The sequence below is a fragment of the Vipera ursinii genome, assembly GCF_947247035.1.
Source record: "Vipera ursinii genome assembly, chromosome: 9".
Lineage (NCBI taxonomy): Eukaryota > Metazoa > Chordata > Lepidosauria > Squamata > Viperidae > Vipera > Vipera ursinii.
The window spans coordinates 7,322,111-7,342,454 of record NC_139523.1 but is presented as its reverse complement, the minus strand read 5'-3'; the positions used below and the strand labels follow the sequence as shown (position 1 = coordinate 7,342,454).

Sequence of the window (20,344 nt, the reverse complement as noted above, 5' to 3'; positions counted from 1 at the left end):
GATAAGGGCTAAAAATGCTTCTAATTTTGTTCAGTGCTATGGTGCTATCAGTACAGTTATTGTGCTGCTTGAGACTTCTAATGAAATTAATCAGGCAATGACAACCTGTTCTTAGAAAACCAGTTGATTCTCTTATCATATTCCCCACTTTTAGAAACTATGGATTAGCACCTTCAAAAGAGGGAGAAATATTGCAACCTTTCAGCATGCTTTAAAGTGATTAAGTCCTGCAAAATTGGTGTTGACGTTTTTAGCGATCACATAGATAAACTTTTCAAGGATGATCTATTTGCAACCTGGCCTTTTAGGTCTGTCAACAGAGCACTCATTGCTCTTGTAATCAAACCTGGCTGCTGGTTCTCCTCTTATCCCTCCTTCCACTTTTCTCAACATTATGGATTTCTCAAGGGAACTTTGCGTCATATGTCTAAAATATAATAGTTTGAGCCTGGTTGTTTATACCTCAAGTGAGAACTCAAGATTGATCTTTTAAAAGAGCCATTTCTTTCTTTTTTTCCTGGTAACTTATGTTATTATTGTGAGTGTTTTCTAACATCAAAGTTACAAAGTGTCATTACTTTCTATCCTGTTTCTTTACAGTCCAGAGCATCATAGAGAAAACCATAATAGCACAGTGTTGATCTTTGTATAGAACTGTCATAGTATCTGATTATCTTTTCCGAGGTTTTCCCTGCTATCGTGTTAAGTGCTAATCTGCTGCATATTTCTTGTCTGCTAGCTCTTTTACAATTAATATTCAATCCTAAAAAGCAGACACTATCTATCACTTAGGTTCAAGGTGTTAGTAATGACCTACAAAGCCCTACATGGCATGGGTCCGGAATACCTTGGGGAACACCTGCGGCCGGCGTCAACTTCCCTCCGCCCTGTGCGCTCCCACAGAGAGGGCCTCCTCAGGGTGCCACCGGTCAGAGAATGCCGACTGGTGGCCCCCAGGGGGAGGGCGTTCTCTGTGGGTGCACCGGATCTTTGGAACCATCTTCCGGTCGAGCTCCGGATGGCGCCCGATCTCCGCTCCTTCCGGCGCGATCTTAAAACCCATCTCTTTGAACAAGCTGGCCTGGCCTGATGGGACGGGGTTGGATTTTATAAATGGATTTTAACTGTTAATCTGTATTAATTTATTATGGGCACTGTTTAATTACTGTTTAATAATTTTTAATTTTTGTATCTTGTTTTTATGTATTGCCCTGTTCACCACCCTGAGTCCTTCGGGAGAAGGGCGGTATATAAATTAAATTAATAAATAAATAATAAATAAATAAATAAATGCTGCATAGTCAGTCCTAGGGATGGTTGTTGTATCTACTGCTATTAGCTTGGTCTTCTTTATATTTAATCTAGCTTTTCTCCCAGTATGAGCCTTCACTTTTATTAATAAAAATTTTAGATTGTTTGCATTTTAGTTAAGAGCTGTATTATTAGCATAGCATAAATTATTGATATTTCTTCTTCCAGTTTTAAAACCACACTCATCTCCTTTCAATCCAGTTTTCCTCAATATATTTGCAACATGCAGTTTGAATAAATAAGGAGAGAGTAAAAGCCAACGCCCACCTCATGATTTTATGTGTAGAGATGTTTAAGCTCGTTGTCTGTTTATTTTCCTGCTGCAGTTTTAGAACCAAGCAAATTCAATAAGAATGGAGATGTTCTCCCATCACTGCTTGAGGCAAGAGGCAACTGGCTGAATTTTTGTGTTTTGTACACTGAGTCAGATGTTGACAACTTGTATTGGTCTCTTCTGACTTTGAAGTACAAGGAATATTTCTCAAGTGTTACATTATCCAAAAAGCCATTTGCTCCTTGGTGTAACTTCCAAACAAGTCCCATGGCGACTTAGTGCCTCAGTGAGCTCAGCTGGAAGAATCTGGGTTAAAGAAGCAGAAATGATTGTGAAAACCAGCTCTGTTGGTGAGAGAGAGGAATAAAATTGTAATGGTTAAAAAATGTGTACTGTTTGTAACAGCTAAAAGTTTTTCTTTCTTTCTTTCTTTCTTTCTTTCTTTCTTTCTTTCTTTCTTTCTTTCTTTCTTTCTTTTTTTCTTTCTTTCTTTCTTTTTCTTTCTTTTCTTTTCTTTCCCTCAAAAAGTGGTAAATAAAATCCAAGCAATTTGTTCTGTTGTGTGACCCAAATTGGAGGAATCTCCACTGATTTAGGGAAGCAGAACAATGCTTTAACATAAAGTAAAAACATTCAAAATGATGCTATTAATTTCTGTTCTTCTAAGAAGGCAACTGTTTTAAATACAGATGTCCCTAGTGTTGAGAAGCTAGAAACAATAATATTAGCAGTTTTTCTGGAGAAGGAAAAGAACCCAGCATTTTTCTGTTTATACTGTACGTTACTGCATTTGAGGATATCACAACAATTGAGCTGGGTTAAATAAGAATTCTAAAACTGGATGGATGTGGAAAGCTAATTATTTCTGTCTGCCATAATTAAAATGGTGTTCCTGGACAATTGGTCCCCTTTCTTCAAGCTAGCAAGATATTTAAGCAAAAAAAAAAGAAAAAGAAATGATTTCCAAATTCAAAAGAACTCTTTTGTCAAGATCATTTCTTTGGGGAAAATTCTATTCAAACAGAATTGATTCTGCAGTGAAGGAGTTATTGAAACATTAAGTCATGTTTTATTATATCGCCTTTATTGTAAGAATAAAGATGCCCAGTTACAACTAATAACTTCCCATTTTGTCAGATTCTCATGCCATCTAGATTCATTCTATTTTCTTGTTACTGTATCACTAGCATGGTATTATTTGTCTGAATATGGCTAGGTTTTGCATGACAATGTGTAAAATAAATTGTGCCTTGAGCATATTGCTTTTATAAATTTTATTGTGATTTTCTGGTCCATTCCTTTAAAGGAACAAACAGCACTTCATTTCTAGGGAAAATGGAGTCCAAGGACTGCTCTTGGTTTGGAAGTTCCTAGATTTCTTTTGTACATGTTTCTTATAATGCAAAGTATAAGCAAAACAGTTTATCTTCCTATTAACTGAAATATATTAATTTTCAAAAGGAGGAACAAAGTATAGGGATTTTGAGATATTAGCTCCCATTTCATGAATATAAATGGATAATTAAATATTAAGATTTTATCAGAGTTACAAGGAGGCTTTGCCTATCCTGCTTGTTTCTTCTTAATTAAAAATGTCTACTTTAATTCTCCTGAAAAAGTTTTTTTTAACAGAAAAAAGAATAGGTAGGTAGTAAAATGGCTGTCCAGAAAAAAGCAATCTGAACATTCATATTATATATATATTTAAATTTATATACTGCCCTATTCCCGTAGGACTCAGGGCAGTTTACAGGGAAAATTAAAAGTTAAAATACATCATATACAATTAAAACGATTAAAACTAAGATTAAATTAATCCCTGAACTTAACTAAAACCCCATTAATTAAATAATTAAAACCCCTCAGTCTGGGCCAGACAACTCAAAAAACCAAGTTTTCTAGTCCCTACGAAATGAGCGAAGGTCGGGGGTGGTCCTAAGCTCCGTGGGAAGCTGGTTCCAAAGGGCCGGTGCGCCCACAGAGAACGCCCTTCCCCTGGGAATAACCCACCGGCATTCCTTAACCGGCGATACCCTAAGAAGGCCCTCCCTGTGGGAGCGCACAGGACGATGGGAAGTTGATGCCGGCAGCAGGTGTTCCCTTAGATAATCCGGACCCAAACTGATCAATCAGTCCTTTATTACAGTCAATGACCAGACTTAGATGAGATATCTTCAAAAATTCCAGTAAATTTATATACGGTACTTTCTCCTATGATAGGGGATTTGAAATGCATGGAAAGTAATATTAATGAACATTATTTAAACTTAAATAAAATTAAATATGCAGCTTGATCCCATTTTCTTTTTCAGCTCCTGGCTTGCCACTTAAATTCAGTACATGGCTCTTCTCCCAAACAAATTGCTCATCCATGTAACATAGGTTTATTAGAAAATGTCAAAAGATTTACATATGTTTTGAACAAGTCTGCCCACTTTGCATTTTTTTCAGGGCCACTAAATTGTGGTCCTGAAATTGGAGAGCATCATGGTTTGATTTTGATGGCATGAAATTTCAAATAGGACATAGTTTGCTTCCTGGAGTTGTTCTGCTGTGGATCCTCCAAAGTCCTCCAGAAGATCAGAGGTCTTTTTTTGCTTAGAAAGTCTGATTTTACTGGTTGATAGAAAGTTTGTTGATGAAAGCAGTAAGCAAGATTTATTTTTATATATTTTTTATTAAATTTATATGCCACCCATCTCACTATCCAAAGTGACTCTGGGCTGATACCAAATGCTGACTCCAGGAATTCCATGTTAAAATCTTCCTTAGTTCATGTCACATTTCTTGAAAGTGAGCATAATAAACATTCGAGAACTTGACTTAAAAGCAGAGCAGATTCAAAAATTTACTACAGAACATTGTCATCTCAAGAGAATGTTTGAGTTTTAGTTGTATGCCTGAAACATAAATATTACAATCTTGTATTGTGCCCCAAATATGATTGAACACATGAGAAACTAATGGTGTAAGAAAAATAGTTTGGGAAGAATCATATCCTCCTAGTATTTTTTTTAAAAAATAATTCTTATCCTCTGTGATTTGTTTCTAGTGACAATCTTTTCCCACTGCCTTTTTCTTATTATTTTTTCTAAAGCAATTGAAAGTATAGGAGGATATTTCTTTTCTAGGTCATCAATTATATAAATATATTTTGTCGTACTCCTCCTTTCTCTGCTTTTGAAATGCATTCCATTCATCATCAAACTCCCAGCCTGGAGATGGATAACTGTATACCATTTATCAAAATTTATACCAGTTATTGCCCAGAAAGGAGGAGAGAAAGAATTGTAGGAGAGTGTTTTTGGAAGAAAGAAATGGTACAATATAAGGAATAATACCATTTCAGGGGGGAAAACAAAATAAAACAAAAAACAAAAGAAAACTAGGAACAGTTATTTGTTGGGGGGGGCAAAAACAAGTGGGGAATTCAGTATTTGGAAAAATACTGAACCAAAACCTGCCATTTATTATACTAGGAGAGTCATCCCCTACTATTTTTTGCCCCAGGAAGTTGTTATAAGTTTGATTTCAAGTTTCTGCTGGGACTGTTTTTGAGCTTGTTGGAACATTAAAAGTGGTAGCAATGATGTCTTGACTTTCTGCCAATATATTTGTTTCTCACTCTCCAACCTCATTGATTGTCTTCTCGTCCTAATCTGTTGCCCCCTTGAAGGAAGTTCCTCAAGATCCTCTTGAATAAGAGTGTGCAAAGTAATTCAAATCTGAACCACCATATCTCATTTCAAGCCTGAAGTAGTGTTTTTTTCCCCCAAGAGAAAACAGCTGTTTTGCATTTGAAATAGACTGCTTTGGTTATTTTGAAATTCCAAACATACTGAAATAATTGAAGTGGATGGTATTGGGTCTAAAATGATTGTTTTACATTCAGTATAGCTATCTTTTTAATAAAGTATCTTCGATTCAGAACATTTTGCACACTGCTGTTAGTGAACCCCAGGGAACCAGAAAGGCAGAAAAAGACTGGATTTTTTTTAAAAAAACACTTATTTATACTCATATTTTGAGTATCTCATAATTAAATGAATGCAAGAATTACCATCATACATGAAAATATGTCCTCCATTTCTCCCTTGAAAGGAATAATGAAAGCAGATTATTTTTCATTGGATTGAATGAGATCTGATAGAAAAAATGCAAAGGATTTTTTTTTTTGCATGGCACTAAATTGGAATAATCAAATGGGTCAATACTTTACATTCAGGGCAGTAGAATTAATCCATTGATACAATGCCAAAGTCTCTTTCAGTGTTTACCATTTCTGATATATTAAGAAGACATGGTTAAGAAGAAATAGTCTGTGAATGAAGGAATATTCTTTCTTTAAAGTCTTAAATAAATCCTATTTTCAGAAATCCAGAATGACAGCTCTGGGTGAGACAGATTTTATTCAATACAAACCCAAAAATTTTTTTTGTGTTGTCAGGAAGTGTTCTCCCATCACTCATTTTTCTTCTTGCTCCAAGAGGAATTGTTTTTGAAGAAGGCTACCTTTGAGTCAGTGCTGACTGCTAATTTCCAAGTAACTAAACACAGAACAGACTATTATAAAAGTTTGAAAAATGTACAGCAAGAAAAAAAGATTTTCCTTATTAAAAAAAAAAGAACACACTGCCAAAATTTTTTTCTCTCTGCTTACACTTATGTAGATCAGAGATGCATATATACCGTACTTGGATCTATACAGGGGAGAGAGAGAGAGAGAGGAAGAGGAGTGGGAAGGAAAAATACTCAGTCATTTTTATCTTATTCATTTCCAAATAGATGGCGAATCCCTAATGATACTGAATTACAGTAAGGAATGGATATACACCACACCCTGCCCAGGATTTGTTTGTTTTTACATCTTGTGATATGGCTGACTTGCTTAAATCAGTTGGAACTCGGCAGTAGTGCCAGGAACAGCCTGCTGTAAATATGTGTTAGCTTTCATTGGTTCATACAGCAGGTTGAGTTATATAGCTTTATGTGTATATGCTGCATAAAAGCTTTCATCACCAAGCCCCACCAGGTTCTTTCCCTATCTCTATATTATTGTGAAGGTGAATGGTTAAAAGATGATACTCCTCTAATAGATAGGACCTGGAGTCTGTATATTTTGGCATCACCTCTTTTGTCAGTTATATGTTTCTTTGAATGCTTTAAAAGATTTATGGTAAGAATGATAAAACACAGAAAGCCTGCAACAAAATTCTGCAATATACTATCTTTGCCTTCTAACTAGCAATTCTGTCCAGGGTCCCTAGCCATCTTCCATAAGGCCCAGTTCTGTTTTCTGGGATTTCCACTGCCTTTTGCTTATGGATACCAGCCCACTCCTTTTTCTGGCTGTCAGCCATCTTCACTTCTCTCTAAATGCTTATTTTTAAACAAAATCTGTAAAAACGTACTACTTCCAATCTCATTGTGTCTCCCAGAATGCTGAGAGGTTCTTTCTTTGCGATCGCCTTTTTTTACTCACTATCTGATGCCCTGCAGACCCTCTGCATTCTATATCAGAAGGAGTGATGAATGTTTCTTCCAAGGTGGGAACAGAAATTTATCTTATTTTTTGCTCTTGTGGTTCTTGTTCAGAACATCACAGAGAAGATATTCACTACCATTTTTACAGTAAGATTAGGGGCGAAGTAACATCTCTCATGCATTATTCAGCGACTATCTATTGGCAGTGGTAATTGCTGCAATTGAGACAGTGCCAGAAACATACACCGTTTGCTAATATCAGGGCTTTTTTTTGTCATAGAACGCTCAGAACGAAGTTCCGGCACCTTTTTGGATGGAACCTTGTAGGGTAGGCAAGGTGGGTTGTATAATATGTGTGAGTTCCGGCAACTTTTTCTTTTACAAAAAAAGCACTGGCTAATATACATCCTTCTCAAGTCTGTGAATGAGTGTTGTTGGAATTAGGAGAATCACCACCTTATACACTACTGCCATTGTGAAATTGGGTCTCCTTGGGAATATGTCTTAGCTGATGAAAGACAGTTTATTATTCTAAGAGATTTTTTTTATTGAACAGTTGTGTGATTTGACTGACAAGATGACCATATCTGACCATGTTAATTAACTGAAAGATTATTTCTTAAATTACATAGTTCCTGTACCAATTAATACTTATATTAATGTTAGAGAACTTGGTTGACAATAATTTCCAGTTAGGGGCCATAAACCTAAAAATTCAATATGCTTTTTTAAAAGTCAGATGCTTCTAAATGCATTTTTTCAAATGTCTCATTTTCTTCCATTGCTTCCTTTAATTTATATCACTTCAAATAAAGAACAGTGAATGAAGTTCTGAGCAGGTGGCAACCCCTGACTGACATTGTCTGAGCTTATAAGCAAAACAGGTTGATCCTAATTTGACTTGGATCAGTGAATAATAGCGGGGTCAAGATTTAATGCAGGCTGGAAAGTTGGGGAAAAAAATCCTGGAGTTAGTGTTAATATATAGGTTTCTCCAGAAATCTCTCAATGTTTCAAATATAATTCCGTCACATTTGCTATACTGTAGGAGAATTTGTGGTTTAACTCTGAATATTTTATTGCCGTTTCACGGTGCATTAAGTCTCTGTCCGTCCATCCAGTCATCCATACAGCCAGCTGGCCATCCACATAGCCAGCCAGCCCAGAAGGATAGTGAGATATTTATATGGTACCAGCATGGCTGTATCTACGTAGATATGCATTGTATTTTTCACTAAATTTAATGTCTTGGATTCAGTTCCAAGTACACTGTAATATGGCAATCAAAATCCATTAAAAATAGTCTTAACCTGTTCATCACCACCCAATTAGTTTTACTGTGGTCAGCAACCTCTAGTCTAAACTATATACAACAAGCTTTTGGACTGGATTTCAACTGAGAACATAAGCAGGCAGACTTCAGGGAAGATGCCTCTCTTCTTGATTATGCTCTAACTTTTCAACTTTTAGTCTGAAAAATATTCCACCAAACCCCACTCAGAATTTATACATTTTGTTGATCTTAGGTGGGCCTTCAATCTTTTCTCTATGCCCAAATTATGGAACAAATTGAAGAACACTTAATAGGCATTTATGCTCCATGGGAATTCTCAGATGGCGGTCATGTAACAAGGACATTACAAAAATTCCATTTGAAACAGATGTGCGATAAGGTTGCATTCCCACCCTTCTTTTTAGTTTACTTACCATTCTTTCTGTTGCCAAATGAAAAACAAAATGCTCAAAATGGAAAGATTTTTTTGGGGGAAAAAAAATCCCTCCTGCAAAAACAAGATTATGGTGCTTGCTAATTCTAAGCTATATTGTGGCAGTTAAGCAATCATCTAATTCAACAAGTCAAGGTATTCAAGTATTGAGGTAGTGATTTCCTTGTCATTGGTAACTATAAATCCCATGCTGTCAGCCCTCCCAGGTAAAACAGACAGGAAACATGATAACAAAAGCTAATTCTACTTTATGATAAGACTGCATTAAAAGATCTTGCAGGTTTGAAGGTATAGATTTCCATTTTTAATCACCCAATCAATAAAGGCAGGTTCTTCCTAAGTTTGTTTCTCTGACATTTAAGCAATTGTGGACTCCTCCTAGAGAAAGGGACGTGGTGGCTCAGTGGGTTGGGACGCTGAGCTTGTCGATCAGAAGGTCGGCAGTTTGGCGGTTCGAATCCTGAGTGCCGCGTAACAGAGTGAGCGCCTGTTACTCGTCCCAGCTTCTGCCAACCTAGCACTTCGAAAGCACGTAAAAATGCAAGTAGAAAAATAGGGACCACTACGGTGGGAAGGTAACAGCGTTCCGTGCGCCTTTGGCATCTAGTCAGGCTGGCCACATGACCACGGAGACGTCCTCAGACAAGCGCTGGCTCTTCGGCTTTGAAACAGAGTTGAGCACCGGCCCCTAGAGTCAGAAACGACTAGCACACATGTGCGGGGGAACCTTTACCTTTACCTCCTAGAGAGGAAGTTACCAATGACATGTCTGATTGTTTTCTAGGCAGCATCTCTCCCCCTCATCCCTCAAGGTAATTCTCACTTTCCATTAGACATGCCAATTACATTATCATCCAGATGGACTTTGAATGCACATTAGCCAATCGTAAGGTACATATTATTGATTTGGAGATAGAAACAGACCTCAGAAAGGTATTTTGGAACCACTCTGCTCATTTCCCACTTGCTAGATCCTTTATCTGGATAATAGTCCCCAAATCTAGAGTGCTTTTCTCTTTCAATGAACTATTTCCCAACAGCTGTTACTGAGAGGAGATACTGGAATAGTTCATTTGAGTGGGGAGTCCCCTTTGCAGTGGGGGAACTATCACAATGCTAGATTGTGTTGCATTGTACTATTTGTTCTGATATTCAGCAGGAGTTGTAACATAGTCCTTGACATAACCATTCATTTAATGACCATTTGGAGGGAGGGAGGGAGAGAGAGAGAGATTTTATTATAGATAAAAGATAAACATGGACAAGTGAAGGACTGAGTTTTTATAGGTAAGGAAGAGGTCATACTGAACTACTGTGACTGTCCATGAAGTAGAATGTTGTAGGTTATGTGAGTTTCCATTCATTCATTCTTACAGTATGTATTCTGATTTTGTGAAACCTGAATAAATACACTTTGTTGGTTGTTAACTGGCAGTCTTAATGACCGTTATAATTTGTATGAGATACAATCTCTTCTTCTCTCAGCCCCCACCCATTATGAAATATAGTTTGTCTTCATCTGTTTCTGTTTCCTCTCTCAATAATTTAGTCTCCTACATGCCAATTTTCTTCATCTGTCAATGCCAACAACCTCTCATTCTGAACTCTCTCATAAATTGCCCAGAGGTCTGTAACAAATATATTGAGAAATGGAGTCAAATGACTAAAAGATACATTTAGCTTCATCATTTTTTTTTTGTTTTGGTAAAAATGATGTTCTCATCACTGACCCCAAATACTTGGAGCTAGCTGGTTTTACAAATAATTGCTTCCACATTTTGGAGAAGTGATATGAAGATTATATGAGTGAGGATTCAGACCAATTTTTAAACTTCTCTTTGCTGGCCAAAAAATGAAATACACACACACACACACACACACACACAAACACACACAGAGAGAGAGAGAGAGAGAGAGAGAGAGAGAGAGAGAGAGAGAGAGAGAGAGAAATTTAACACACACACACACACACAGAGAGAGAGAGAGAGAGAGAGAGAGAGAGAGAGAGAGAGAGAGAGAAATTTGATGATCATTTTTTTTACTAAATTTTTTTACTTTATTAAATTTATTATTTAAAACATTGGACACGGTACAAACGGACTGACATACCTTCTTGTCTACAATATTCATATATGTATATGTACACTTAAGATACAAATCAATTATATATAATACAATACTTAGAACAATCAACCAATCTATAAATTCTAATAGAGACCTTCCTTTTGTTCCCGCCAAAGATAAAATTTATTCCAAATTTTGTAGTAACCTGATTGGTCTTTATTTTTAATATTTTTAACCTTCTATTAGCATGACTAATGAGCAGAGAGAATTAGCAGAAACTGAAGGATAAAAATTACTGCTGAAATGCAAAATTACAACAAAATTATATTTTTTTGTTTTGGTAAAAATGATGTTCTCATCACTGACCCCAAATACTTGGAGCTAGCTGGTTTTACAAATAGTTGCTTCCACATTTTGGAGAAGTGATATGAAGATTATATGAGTGAGGATTCAGACCAATTTTTAAACATCTCTTTGTTGGCCAAAAAATGAAATGCACACATATACACACACACACACACACACACAGAGAGAGAGAGAGAGAGAGAGAGAGAGAGAGAGAGAGAGAGAGATTTGATGATCATTTTAACCTTCTATTAGCATGACTAATGAGCAGAGAGAATTAGCAGAAACTGAAGGATAAAAATTACTGCTGAAATGCAAAATTACAACAAAATTATATGCATTTTCAAGAGTAACAAGAAAAGAGAATTGTAATGTATTCTGATATATTTCCATGGGTTCCATGAGCCTTAATAGATGCAGCTTAAAATTCTTGCACAAAATCAAGGTTGGTTTAGAACTAACTTGAGTTTATAGACATTTAGAATGAAGAGGGGCCTTTTTTATATTGCTATTTTGCTGGATCCTTTGTAGAGACCAGTGTGCTGATGATGTTACCTATTTGGGTAATGAAATGTCTGCAAGAAAACAACCAAACTCAGAGAGTACCACAGTTCAACCTTCTACTATAAATATTGTCTTATATTGCTATTTTCATTTGTCTTAAGCCCTCAGGAGAACTATTTATTTTTTATTTTATTTTTATTTATTTTAATCCCATTTATATCCCGCCCTTCTCCGAAGACTCAGGGCGGCTTACAAGCTTAGCAGTAGCCTTCATTCTATGTATATGCCTGCTTATTAGGGCTTTCACACACCCCCTACAAGCGGCATTATTACAAAGTCAGCTTAATTGCCCCCAACAATCTGGGTCCTCAGATTGTCCCATTTATATCCCGCCCTTCTCCGAAGACTCAGGGCGGCTTACAATCTAAGAAGCACAAATCAATGTGCTTAGCAATAGCCTTCATTCTATGTATATGCCTGCTTGCCCCCCCCCCAAGCGGCATTATTACAAAGTCAGCTTAATTGCCCCCAACAATCTGGGTCCTCATTTTACCTACCTCGGAAGGATGGAAGGCTGAGTCAACCTTGAGCCTGGTGGGACTCGAACCTGCACTAATTGCAGGCAGCTGGTGTTACTTAGGGAGGCATTAGCCCACTGCTCCACCAAGGCTTTGAAGAAACCAGTCCACAGAAAAGCCAACCTGTTGATCAGTGATGTGTTAGGCTGTGGTAGGTTTTCTACAGGATTTTTATGACCAGATGTTAAAAAATTAATAGACACAATCAAATATGGCTAAAGGTTTAACAGCTGTACAAGCCTGCAATCATAAACAATAATGTTGAAAGGATCCTGAAACTTTTTGCTTCAATTGCTTATGCTTTGTTTGGCAAAGACTTTCTCTCAATACCTTGAATACTATTTTGTCATTGATATCCAGGGTTGGTTTGTTTGTTTGTTTTTATCAAGAAACATTAAAGGTAATTTCCAGCATTTTCTCATGTTTTAGTGTCACTAAGAAACAAAGCCATGTCAGTATGATCACCTTTAATGTTTAATTACTGGGAGTGCCAAAGGGAGAATAATGAAATTGCAACTTTAATAATTTTCCAATTCTCCTCACTGTCAGGGCCTTTAGATTCTGCCTATAAGCAATATGAGGGAGAGACTAACACTAACTATATATTATTGATTAGATAAAAATCAAGAATAATGTTCTCAGCCAAATGCCTAACCAAGCTTCAGCTGATAGTTTTCCTCCTTTCGGACACTATTTTTAGAGCAGTCATTTTTGTCTGCAAACGTATGATCAGGCCAGGTAGGATCTACTCTTTGCAGTCTATTATCCAGTGGTACTGATAAGTTACCAATATTTGAACTGACCTGTTATACAGTGAACATAATACATACCTCCTTCTGTCTGGAAGCTGGGTCTTCCAAGTTGAATAGCATATAGAAACAGATGCCCTTTCAGTTGAACCTCAGGATCCTTGGTTGTTTTTTTATGTAAGTGATCAATAGTGAATCCTTCTTGTAGAAATGGCCAATTGTTGAACCTGGGAAAATTATCTTACCACCTGTTCCCGTGGGAGGCCTAACAGATGATACTCCATGAAATACAATTCATGGGGTCATCTTTGTATTGAGTGGCATCTAATGATCTTTCAAAATATTGTTGGGGGAGAGTGGTAATAAGCCATCATGGTTTCTTCTGAGTATGTAGTTTAGTCTGAAGGTACTTTTTTCTGTGATGGGAATTCAGTCTGAATTATCTTTTGATAAGAAGCAAGAAAAAAGTACTTTCTGAAATTCTTCTAGCTTTTCCCAATCTGTTGCCCTCTCAAATAAACTGGCCCAAAACTTTCTGAAGTGTCTGGAAGTTCTGGATGGTTAGTAATCCCAACAAAATTGAAAAACACCTAGCTGGGAAAGGCTGAAATAATGATTTTTTGTTTTGTTATTGTTAGCTGCAAAGTCATGTCTGACCCATCGCGACCCCATGGACAACATTCCTGTAGGCCTTCCTGTCCTCTACCATCTTCTGGAGTCTATTTAAGCTCACGCCTACTGCTTCAGTGACTCCATCCAGCCACCTCATTCTCTGTCATCCCCTTCTTCTATTGCCCTCAACCTTTCCCAGCGTTAGGCTCTTCTACAGTGAGTCCTCTCTTCTCGTTAGGTGGCCAAAGTATTTAAGTTTTAGCTTCAGGATCTGGTCTTCTAAAGAGCAGTCAGGGTTGACCTCTTCTAGGACTGACCAATTTGATCGCCTTGCAGTCCAAGGGACTCGCAGGAGTCTTCTCCAGCACCATAGTTCAAAGGCCTCAAAACTTTGGCACTCAGCCTTTCTTATGGTCCAACTTTCACAGTCATACATTGCAACTGGGAAGACCATAGCCTTGACTATATGCACTTTTGTTGGCAGGGTGATGTTTCTACTTTTTACTATGCTGTCTAGATTTACCATGGCTTTCCTCCCCAGGAGCAAGCGTCTTTTAAATTCTTGGCTGCAGTCCCCTTCTGCGATGATCTTGGAGCCAAGGAAAATAAAATCTGTCACTACCTCCATTTCTTCCCCATCTATTTGCCAGGAATTGAGAAGGCCGGATGCCATGATCTTAGTTTTCTTAATGTTAAGTTTCAAGCCAACTTTTGCACTCTCCTTCTTCATCTGCAACAAAAGGCTCTTTAGTTCCTCTTCACTTTCTGCCATTAGAGTGGTATCATCTGCATATCTTAGGTTGTTGATATTTCTCCCGGCAATCTTAATTCCAACTTTTGATTCATCTAGCCCTGCCTTTCTCATGATGTGCTCTGCATATAAGTTAAACAGGCAGGGTGACAGTATACAGCCTTGCCGGACTCCTTTCCCAATTTTGAACCAATCAGTGGTTCTGTGTCCAGTTCTCACTGTTGCTTCTTGACCCGCATATAGGTTTCTCAATAGACAAATAAGATGGTCTGGTATGCCCATCTCTTTAAGAACTTGCCACAATTTGTTGTGATCCACACAATCAAATACTTTAGCATATTCAATGAAGCAGAAGTAGATGTTTTTCTGGAACTCCCTAGCTTTCTCCATGATCAAGCGTATGTTGGCAATTTGATCTCTAGTTCCTCTGCCTCTTTGAAATCCTGCCTGTACTTCTGGTAGTTCTCGATCCACATACTGCTGAAGTCTAGCTTGTAGGATTTTAAGCATAATTTTACTAGCATGTGAAATGAGTGCAATGATGCGATAGTTTGAACATTCTTTGGCACTGCCTTTCTTTGGAATTGGAATGTAAACTAATCTTTTCCAATCCTGTGGCCACTCTTTTCCAAATTTGCTGACAAATTGAGTGTAGCACTTTTACTGCTTCATCTTTTAAGATTTTGAATAGCTCAGCTGGAATACTGTCACCTCCACTAGCTTTGTTGTTGCTCAGCTTTTCTAAGGCCCACTTCATTCTAGGGTGTCTGGCTTGAGGTCAGTGATCACCTCATCGTGGTTATCAGGGACATTAAGCTCATTCTTGTATAGTTCTTCTGTGTAATTTTTCCACCTCTTCTTAATCTCTTCTGCCTCTGTTAGGTCCCTGCCATTTTGGTCCTTTATCAGGCCCATTTTTGCATGAAACATTCCTTTCATCTCTCCAATTTTCTTGAAGACATCTCTGGTCCTCTCTATTCTATTGTTTTGTTCTGTTTCTTTGCACTGTTCATTTAAGAAGGCATTATTATCTCTTCTAGCTATTCTCTGGAATTCTGCATTCAATTGGGTGTATCTTTCTTTTTCTCCCTTGTCTTTTGCTTCCCTCCTTTCCTCAGCTATTTGCAAAGCTTCCTCAGACAGCCATTTTGCTTTCTTGCATTTCTTTTTCTTTGGGATGGTTTTAGTTGCTTCCTTTTGTACAATGTTGCGAACCTCCATCCATAGTTCTTCAGGCACTCTGTCTATCAGATCTAATTCCTTAAATCTATTTGTCACCTCTACTGTATATTCAACAGGGATATGATTTAGTTCACACCTGAGTGGCCTAGTGCTTTTCCCTTCTTTCTTTAGTTTAAGCCTAAAATTTGCAACAAGAAGCTCATGGTCTGAGTCACAGTCAGCTCCTGGTCTTGTTTTTACTGAATGTATAGAGCTTCTCCATCTTTGGCTGCAGAGCACATAGTTAATCTGATTTCTGTGTTGACCATCTGGTGATGTCCATGTGTAGAGCCATCTCTTGGGTTGTTGGAAAAGAGTGTTTGCTATGACCATCGTATTCTCTTGACAAAATTCTATCAGCCTGTGCCCTGCTTCATTTTGTACTCCAAGGCCAAACTTGCCTGTTATTCCGGTTATCTTTTGGCTTCCTACTTTAGCATTCCAATCCCCCATGATAATAAGGACATCATTTTTTGGTGTTAGTTCTATAAGGTGCTGTAGGGCTTCATAGAACCAGTCAGTTTCATCCTCTTCAGCACCGGTGGTTGGGGCATAGACTTGGACTACTGTGATATTGAATGGTTTGCCTTGGATTTGAACTGAGATTATTCTGTCATTTTGGGGATTGTATCCCAGTATTGCTTTTCCTACTCTTTTATTGACTACAAAAGCTACTCCATTTCTTCTGAGGGATTCTTGCCCGCAGTAATATACATGATGGTAATCTGAATTAAATTCACTCATTCCTGTCCGTTTTAGTTCGCTGATTCCTAAAGATATCGATGTTCAGTCTTGTCATATCTTGTTTGACCACGTCCAGCTTTCCTTGATTCATGGATCTTACATTCCAGGTTCCTATGGAGAAAAAATCTTTACAGCATCGGACTTTCCTTTCACCACCAGACACATCCACAGCTGAGCGTCCTTTCGGCTTTGGCCCAGTCGCTTCATTCTTTCTGGCACTGCTAGTACTAGCCCTCTGCTCTTCCCCAGTAGCATATTGGACGCCTTCCGACCTGAGGGGCTCATCTTCCAGCGTCATATCGTTTTGCCTTTTGGTACTGTCCATAGGGTTTTCATGGCAAAGATACTGGAGTGGGTTGCCATTTCCTTCTCCAGTGGATCACATTTTGTCAGAACTCTCTGCTATGACCTTTCCGTCTTGGGTGGCCCTGCACGGCATAGCTCATAGCTTTATTGAGTTACGCAAGCCCCTTCGCCACGACAAGGCGGTAATCCATGAAGGAGGATTTTTTTGTTAGCAACCTCTAATATTCTTGAGGAGTACTAGGGAATGGTGAATTGATAAATATATTGATTTGTCTATTTATTTATTTTACATGATTTGTAAGCCACTCCACTCATAACATTCTGGGCAATTTGCCTGGGCTGAAATAACCATAAAATCTCAAAACCACTAAAAATGAAAGATAGATAGTAACACATGATGCCAGAATCCTTAATTCAGGGGAAAGAATAGTTTTTCCCTACTTCCCTCCTGAATGTTAATAGGAGGGGGTCATCTTTACATTTACATTAGGGGACCAGCTGTTCCATAGGGATAGGATAGACATCAGGAAGCTGCTCCTTTAGTTTTATGGCATATTTTATACAACACACCTCAAGAGCGTAGACTGGGTAGATTGCATTTGAACAGATAGAGCTGAAACCATGAAGGACTTTATTGGTAATAACCAGCATTTTGGACTGTACCCTGAAACCTTTATTCTGTGGTCTAATCTAGCAGGGAATGTCTTATGCCTGTAAAGGTTGGCATCACCTTCTAGTGCTTGCCAATCTATAAGGCTTTAAAGTTGATAATTATTAACCCCCCTCATCATATAATAGAGACGAAACCTGAACAAAAGGACAAATGGATTGGTCTGGAGCTTTAGGGCAAATTTAACATTATCTGTAGGAGATAATTAGGTGTTATTTTCTTTACTGATTCAACACTGTATGCCAAGCTTGGTACAGATTGCTAATTTGTTGCTCATGTTTTGTGCAAAGATCAGTGGAAAATACTTCAAATTATGTAAGAAAACATTTATGTTCTTTCTAGAGAACATATTTAGACAGATTGTTATTGTTATTATTACCAGATTTTATCCATCATCTGCAAGATGAAGGCCTCTTATAGATTAAAATGTATAAGATATAATCTACCAAGCTGATCTTCTTACAAATATGTGTTTTCATCTTTCAGTCTAGGGCCGGGAAAGAGTGACTGACTAAAAGGCATCCAGTTGTTTCCAGGCTTAAGAGAGGAGCAGAGCCTGCTCTCTTTACTCCTAATCCAGCATCTTCACCACATCACACTGCCTCACGTTATTTATAAATATATATGCAGTGCTTTTTTTGTAAAAGAAAAAGGTGCCGGAACTCACACATGTCATACAACCTACCTTGCCTACCCTACAAGGTTCCATCCAAAAAAGGTGCTGGAACTCCGTTCTGAGCGTTCTATGAGAAAAAAAAAGCCCTGTATATATGTATCTATAACAAATTACAAAATATAATTACAAACTATATGAAGGGAGACGTTTTATGTGTGGCTCTGTACACGTGCAGATATATTATAGGTGTGACCTTGAAAGATTCCTAAGCAAGAAATCTCTTTAGCTGCTATATTTCACTTTTATCAAAATTAATGACTGACTGTGAGAGGCAATACAATTTTAGTAGATCTTTGAAGATACAATAAAATTGTGCAGTGCTTGTGCTAGAGATATCAAACAGAAAATTGACAAAACCTCTGCCCCTATTGAATTTAATTCATTGCTCCTGCTGGTCCCCTTGGCACCAGAAGGAAAAAAAAAAAGTACAAAACTGCTGAGAAAAGCTGCTATACAGTTGGAATATAATGCCTAAAGAAGGAAACTCTAGTCCTGTTTTGCTTTTAGAGGAATGAAGAAATTACTTAACATGATCTTCCCTGGTCTGGTGCTTTCAAGAGATGATGAGGTACTCTTTCTGAGACTTGCAGTGCCAATAAATACGAAAGGCATCTGGCACAGTAAGTCTTTCTGATAATATTTCTAGAACAGGAAATTTTACAAAGTTCCAGCTAGAAAACTGTGGAAATGATTTGGGTTGTGGGATAACAGAGCCAGATGCAAAACGGTGATTCTTCTACCTAGTGGAATGATTGCCCTTTAGAACAATAAACTCTACTTGCTTTTTACAGATCTTTAGTTTAGACCTCAGGATACTGTGTCCACATCAGAAAAACCCGTGTTATAGCAGTAGTTTCCTTCAGGCTTTTGGAAGAAACCAGTGTTGTATTTGGAAACCTACCTAGTTGCCAAGAAAAAAAAAAGCCACGAGGCCTTGCGAAAAGCAAATTCATCAGTTATCTTCTGAGAAATGGAGCATCTCCATTAGAGAAGCATTTTGTGAGAGGCTGTAATATGCTTTCAAAAATCCAGATGGGCTTTCTTGCACGTTAACTAAACCTCCTGCAACCCATAAATTGATCTGAACCCAGAGCAACACCATTAAAAAATATACTGTAGGGAAAATAATGAGCACTTCAGTAGAAATAGCATATTTCTAAACAAAGACTAGGGACATGGTAGGGATGCGGTGGCTCAGTGGGTTAGGACGCTGAGCTTGTCGATCAGAAGGTCATCAGTTTGATGGGTCGAATCCCAAGTGCTGCGTAACAGAGTGAGCGCCTGTTACTCGTCCCAGCTTCTGCCAACCTAGCAGTTCGAAAGCACGTAAAAAATGCAAGTAGAAAAATAGGGACCACGACGGTGGGAAGGTAACAGCGTTCCGTGCGCCTTTGGCGTCTAGTCATGCCGGCCACATGACCACGGAGACGTCCTCGGACAAGCGCTGGCTCTTCGGCTTTGAAACGGAGATGAGCACCGGCCCCTAGAGTCGGAAACGACTAGCACGCATGTGTGGGGGATCTTTTACCTTTACCTTTAAACAAAGACTTGGCCTTGACCTCTGAAAAACAAAACCTTTCAATGGTAAGCTCCTGGAGGAAGTCCTCATACTACTATTCAGAAAAAAAACACCAGAAGATCAATGCATTACTAAAGTAAAATTAAATTCTGTGGCAGGGAGAATATGATGCCATGATATCTTCAGAGTGCCAGAAATCCAAGTCCCTTCAGTAGAATGAGTAAAAACGAAGCAGGCTAGCACACACACAATATTTTGACAACTAAAAACAGCACCCATTTCTCTTAAAAGGGAGAGCCTTATGAAGAGGAGTCTTACTTATCTGATTACGGGGTAGAGGAACAGGAAGATGCAGGTAGTCCTCGACTTATGATCACAACTGAACTGAAAATTTCTGTAGCTAAGCGAGACAGTTATTAAGTGACTTTGCCCCATTTCATCCCCTTTCTTGCCACAATGAATCACTGCAGTTGTTAAGTTAGCAACGCTGCAGTTAAGTGACTCTAGCTTCTCCACTTGACTTTGCTTATCAGAAGGTCACAAAAGGTGATTATCTGGCCTTTATTATATTTGTTCGAACCTCATGTACTACCTCTATTGGAGTACCACGTGAGATGGGACTTATAAGGTAAAGGTAAAGGTTCCCCCGCACATGCGTGCTAGTCGTTTCCGACTCTAGGGGCCGGTGCTCATCTCCGTTTCAAAGCTGAAGAGCCAGCGCTTGTCCGAGGACGTCTCCGTGGTCATGTGGCCGGCATGACTGGACGCCAAAGGCGCACGGAACGCTGTTACCTTCCCACCATAGTGGT

At 38.3% G+C, this 20,344-nt stretch overlaps 1 protein-coding gene across 1 annotated transcript in view; it reads left to right on the top strand.

The window, feature by feature from the left end:
* The window catches only part of CSMD2 (CUB and Sushi multiple domains 2), a gene marked incomplete at both ends in the record, with an annotated part of 607,174 nt that overhangs the window by 52,791 nt on the left and 534,039 nt on the right, over positions 1-20,344 (top strand). The gene's annotated exons all lie outside the window — the stretch shown is intronic.